General features: G+C 47.1%; 1 long non-coding RNA gene across 1 annotated transcript in view; it reads left to right on the forward strand.

The window, feature by feature from the left end:
- LOC311124451 overlaps positions 1-6,000 on the forward strand; it is a 49,927-nt gene extending 43,927 nt beyond the window's left edge. The window contains exons 2-3 of the long non-coding RNA XR_014612754.1: positions 5,787-5,845; positions 5,942-6,000. This is a non-coding gene — a long non-coding RNA (uncharacterized lncRNA). The remainder of the gene's footprint in view (positions 1-5,786; positions 5,846-5,941) is intronic.

A 6,000-nucleotide genomic window follows, 5' to 3' on the forward strand; every position in this document is an offset into this window, starting at 1 on the left:
CTTCAGATTCTAGTAGGGTGAGGCCGGGTGCTGCAGACTGTTCTAGTGCCCTCGCCAATTCGTTGATATATATGTTGAAGAGGGTGGGGCTTAAACTGCATCCCTGTCTCACCCCACGGCCCTGTAGAAAGAAATGTGTGTGTTTTTTGCCAATTTTAACCGCACACTTGTTGTTTGTGTATATGGATTTTATAATGTCGTATGTTTTTCCCCCAACCCCACTTTCCATCAATTTGTATAGCAGACCCTTTTAAAAAAAAGTATTTATTTATTTGTATTGAATTTTTTTGTCATTTAGCAGACCCTCATGCAAAATTGAGTCAAAAGCTTTTTTGAAATCAACAAAGCATGAGAAGACTTTGCCTTTGTTTTGGTTTGTTTGTTTGTCAATTAGGGTGTGCAGGGTGAATACGTGGTCTGTCGTACGGTAATCTGGTAAAAAGCCAATTAGACATTTGCTCAGTACATTGTTTTCACTGAGGAAATGAACTAGTCTGCTGTTAATGATAATGCAGAGGATTTTCCTGAGGTTGCTGTTGACGCATATCCCACGGTAGTTATTGGGGTCAAATTTGTCTCCACTTTTGTGGATTGGAGTGATCAGTCATTGGTTCCAAATATTGGGCAAGATGCCAGAGCTTTAAGTATAGTATAGCCAATTGGAATTTGTGGTCTGTATATTTTATCATTTCATTGAGGATACCATCAACACCACAGGCCTTTTTGGGTTGGAGGGTTTATATTTTGTCCTGTAGTTCATTCAGTGTAATTAGAGAATCCAGTGGGTTCTGGTAGTTTTTAATAGTTGATTCTAAGATTTGCATTTGATCATGTATATTTTTTTGCTGTTTGTTATTTGTTATAGGGCCAAAAAGATTGGAGAAGTGGTTTACCCATACATCTCCATTTTGGATAGGTAGCTCTTCGTGTTGTTGTTTGTTTAGTGTTTTTCAATTTTCCCAGAAGTGGTTAGAGTCTATGGATTCTTCAGTTACATTGAGCTGATTTCTGACATGCTGTTCCTTCTTTTTTCGTGGTGTATTTCTGTATTGTTTTAATGATTCACCATAGTTGTCACGGTCGTCTAAGAGCGAAGGAGACCAAGGCGCAGCGTGTGCAAGAAACATGACTTTATTAATTAAAGTTTCGAACTACAAACAAAAGACGACTCATGAAGTCCACGGTACACCGACCGAAACGGAACAAAAACCCACAACACCCAAAGGAAAACATACAGATAAATATGGCTCCCAATCAGAGATAACGAGCCGACAGCTGACACTCGTTACCTCCGATTGGGAGTCACATGACTACACAAGAACTAACCAAAACCACACACACCCAAATGAACACACCCTATTCCCAACCTAACCAAAACAAACCCCAACAACACGAATACACCCTGGCTCAAATACAAGTCCCGGAGCCAGAGTGTGACAGTACCCCCCCCTAAAGGCGCGGACTGCGACCGCGCCTCAACTAGGGCTAACCCGGGGAGGGCTGGGTGGGCATACCTCTTCGGCGGTGGTTCTGGCTCTGGTCGTGGTCCCCACCCCACCATAGTCACTACCCGCTTCCGTAGCCTCCTCCAACTGACCACCCTCCAACTTAACCCCACCGGATTAAGGGGCAGCACCGGACTAAGAGGCAGCACCGGACTAAGGGGCAGCACCGGACTAAGGGGCAGCACCGGACTGAATGGCAGATCCTGGCTGGCTGGCTCTGGCGGATCCTGGCTGGCTGGCGGACCCCGGCTGGACGGCTCTGGCGGATCCTGGCTGGACGGCTCATGGCTGGCTGACGGATCTGGCTGCTCATGGCTGGCTGACGGATCTGGCTGCTCATGGCTGGCTGACGGATCTGGCTGCTCATGGCTGGCTGACGGATCTGGCTGCTCATGGCAGGCTGACGGATCTGGCTGCTCATGGCTGGCTGACGGATCTGGCTGCTCATGGCTGGCGGAAGGCTCTGGCTGATCCTGTCTGGCGGACGGCTCTGGCTGATCCTGTCTGGCGGAAGGCTCTGGCTGATCCTGTCTGGCGGAAGGCTCTGGCTGATCCTGTCTGGCGGAAGGCTCTGGCTGATCCTGTCTGGCGGAAGGCTCTGGCTGATCCTGTCTGGCGGAAGGCTCTGGCTGATCCTGTCTGGCGGAAGGCTCTGGCTGCTCCTGTCTGGCGGAAGGCTCTAGCGGCTCCTGTCTGGCGGAAGGCTTTAGCGGCTCCGGTCTGGCGGACGGCTCTGAAGGCTCATGGCAGACGGGCGGCTTTGCAGGCTCAGTACAGACGGGCAGTTCATGCAGCGCTTGGCAGACGGACAGTTCAGACGGCGTTGGGCAGACAGGCAGTTCAGGCGCCTTTGGGCAGACGGGCAGTTCAAGCGCCGTTGGGCAGACGGGCAGTTCAGGCGCCGTTGGGCAGACGGGCAGTTCAGGCGCCGTTGGGCAGACGGCAGACTCTGGCCGGCCGAGACGCACTATAGGCCTGGTGCGTGGTGCCGGAACTGGTGGTCCCGGGCTGAGGACACGCATCTCAGGGCTAGTGCGGGGAGCAGCAACAGGACGCACAGGACTCTGGGGACACACAGGAGGCTTGGTGCGTGGTGTAGGCACTGGTGGTACTGGGCTGGAGCGGGGCGGTGGCGCCGGAAATACCGGACCGTGCAGGCTTACTGGCTCCCTTGAGCACTGAGCCTGCCCAACCTTACCTGGTTGTATGCTCCCCGTCGCCCGACCAGTACGGGAAGGAGGAATAACCCGCACCGGGCTATGTAGGCGAACCGGGGACACCATGCGTAAGGCTGGTGCCATGTAAGCCGGCCCGAGGAGACGCACTGGTGGCCTGATGCGTTGGGCCGGCTTCATGACATCCGGCTCAACGCTCAATCTAGCCCGGCCGATACGTGGAGCTGGAATGTACCGAACCGGGCTATGCACGCGTACAGGAGACACCATGCGCTCTACTGCGTAACACGGTGTCTGCCCGTACTCTCGCTCTCCACGGTAAGTACAGGGAGTAGGCGCAGGTCTCCTACCTGACTTCGCCACACTCCCTTTAAGGCCCCCCCCAAGAAATTTTTGGCTAGTGCTCACGGGCTTCCAGCCTTGCCTCTGTGCTGCCTCCTCATATTGCCTCCTCTCGGCTTTAGCTGCCTCCAGCTCTTCACGAGGGCGGCGATATTCTCCCGGTTGTGCCCAAGGACCCCTTCCATCCAGTATCTCCTCCCATGTCCATGAATCCTGTGTAGGTGGATCCTGTTGCCGCTTGACACGCCGCTTGGTCCTAGATTGGTGGGTTTTTCTGTCACGGTCGTCTAAGAGCGAAGGAGACCAAGGCGCAGCGTGTGCAAGAAACATGACTTTATTAATTAAAGTTTCGAACTACAAACAAAAGACGACTCATGAAGTCCACGGTACACCGACCGAAACGGAACAAAAACCCACAACACCCAAAGGAAAACATACAGATAAATATGGCTCCCAATCAGAGATAACGAGCCGACAGCTGACACTCGTTACCTCCGATTGGGAGTCACATGACTACACAAGAACTAACCAAAACCACACACACCCAAATGAACACACCCTATTCCCAACCTAACCAAAACAAACCCCAACAACACGAATACACCCTGGCTCAAATACAAGTCCCGGAGCCAGAGTGTGACAATAGTGGAGGCGTAGGCTCAGGTTTTCTGGGTCTCTATGTTTTTGGTTGGATGGGTTTCTCAATTTCTTTCTTAGGTTTTTGCATTCTTCATCAAACCATTTGTCACTGTTGTTACTTTTCTTCGGTTTTCTGTTTGAGATTTTTAGATTTGATATGGAAGCTGAGAGGTCAAATATATTGTTTAGGTTTTCTACTGCCAAGTTTACACCTTCACTATTACAGTGGAACGTTTTGTCCAGGAAGTTGTCTAAAAGGGATTTAATTTGTTGTTGCCTAATTGTTTTTTAGTAGGTTTCGACACTACTTTCCTTTCATCTATAGCGTTTCTTAATATTATTCAGTTCCTTTGGCTTTGATGCCTCATGATTGAGCATTGCTCTGTTCAAGTAGACTGTGGGCTGACTGTGAACGCTCTGAGAGACTCTGGGTTGAGGTCAGTGATAAAGTAGTCTACAGTACTCTCTCTCTCTCTCTCTCTCTCTCTCTCTCTCTCTCTCTCTCTCTCTCTCTCTCTCTCTCTCTCTCTCTCTCTCTCTCTCTCTCTCTCTCTCTCTCTCTCTCTCTCTCTCTCTCTCTCTCTCTCTCTCTCTCTCTCTTTCCCTCCCTGTCCTTCCTGCTCTTCATCCCACTCCATCTCTATCTCCTCTGGTCCCCACAGGGCCTACAGTCATGTTGGGGAAATACTACACCCTTATCTGACACATTCAATAACACTAACACATTACTGCGATCACTAGGGTCACTGGCTTTACTATGACCACTGTTGAGCTCAACAGCAGAAAGGACTACAACCTTCATAATGCACTTCACCTAACCCATTCAAGTGGAGAGCAATAGAGCTCAACTCGTAGTATCAACAATCTGCTGTGAAACAAAGGCCAATTAAAAACTATAGATCTCTTGGCCAATATCCTGTGTGCGTGTGTGCGTGTGTGTGTGTGGGTGGGTGGGTGGTTGTGTGTGCCTAATGCAATTTATTAGTAGCGTGGCTGGGTGAGGGGACATCTAGATGAGCTGGTGTGATCAGTATTGATCAGTGAGAGCTGAGGGCTAGTGACGTATGTGTGTGTGTGTGAGTGTGTGTGTGAGTGTCTGCGTTTACAGGCAAATAGATCATCTACAGAGAAAAAGGAAGGAATTACAACAATGAACAAACAGGAGATTTCTATATGTTACGCAATATGAAGCCACTATAAGAACATAATTGTTTGTTTAAAGTTGTATTTTTGCTCACCCAGCGTACGGTTAGAAATGCTCTTATTATACTGTATCAGGTCAAGGACATTGTCATTACTGTCCAATTCAGTGTGAAATTACATGCGTCATACATGTCAATCACATGTTCATTGACTCACAGAGCCGAACACTACTAATTAAGGTAAAGATACAATCATTGATTTTATTCTTCAACCACTTTTACACTATTGTATCGTCATATTGGTCTATTTGTATTTTATCTAGTAATTTATGTACCATGATTTATTTACAGGAATCTCTATAGGGATTATAATGGGGAAATGTAAGATCACTAAGGTTCATATTCAGTTTAGAGTGATTATCACATTATTTAGCATATTTATATATTTCCCCTTTCTGTAATACACATGATGTCATGTTCTATTTTTGACACTCAAGGTGCAGGTTGATGGTCACTAGACTTGATACTGAATGTTATGGATTATTCTCATATCTGTTGATAGTGATTGATGCCAGACTAGAGGTACAAGGACCTAGGATACACTTGTTATTCACTGTTGTATTGTATTGATGACATTCTGTGAACACTGTGTGATTCTTTAGCAGCTGATAAAGTCATAGCCTTTTATTTGGGTTTCCTACAAGCCTCTCGGGCTGGTGTTTACAGAACATTTGGTGATGTCTGAAACAAGAAACAAAAATATGTTAATTCATTATGCACTAAAACACCATGTTGTTAACTTTATGAATTATGTTGGAATGTCATGTAATCACTCACAATCTACTACTCTTCCATAGGTCTCGTACTGTAATGCTCTACTATTGGGGAACACTGCCCTCTAATGTCTAAAAAACAGATGTACAACACTAATATGATCATTACAGTAACCAAGTCTATAACGTTTCCATTCATTTTCATTGAAGGTTATGGACACATTATCCAAACTGTCCCGCACAACGATTTCAGAACAAACCGGAATAAAGTAAGTTCTGACCAAGTGTTTATTCCAATTTCCAAATCAAATTGGGTTTTGTATTAGTACATGTTTGGTGCCATTACATACCTTTTCTTTCCGAAGGGCTTTTCCTTCAGAGGAGAGTCTAGAAGAAGATGAGGACATCTATAACCACCTAGAAG

This window comes from Coregonus lavaretus, assembly GCF_964263955.1.
Source record: "Coregonus lavaretus genome assembly, contig: HAP1_SCAFFOLD_3747, whole genome shotgun sequence".
NCBI classification, from domain to species: Eukaryota; Metazoa; Chordata; class Actinopteri; order Salmoniformes; family Salmonidae; genus Coregonus; species Coregonus lavaretus.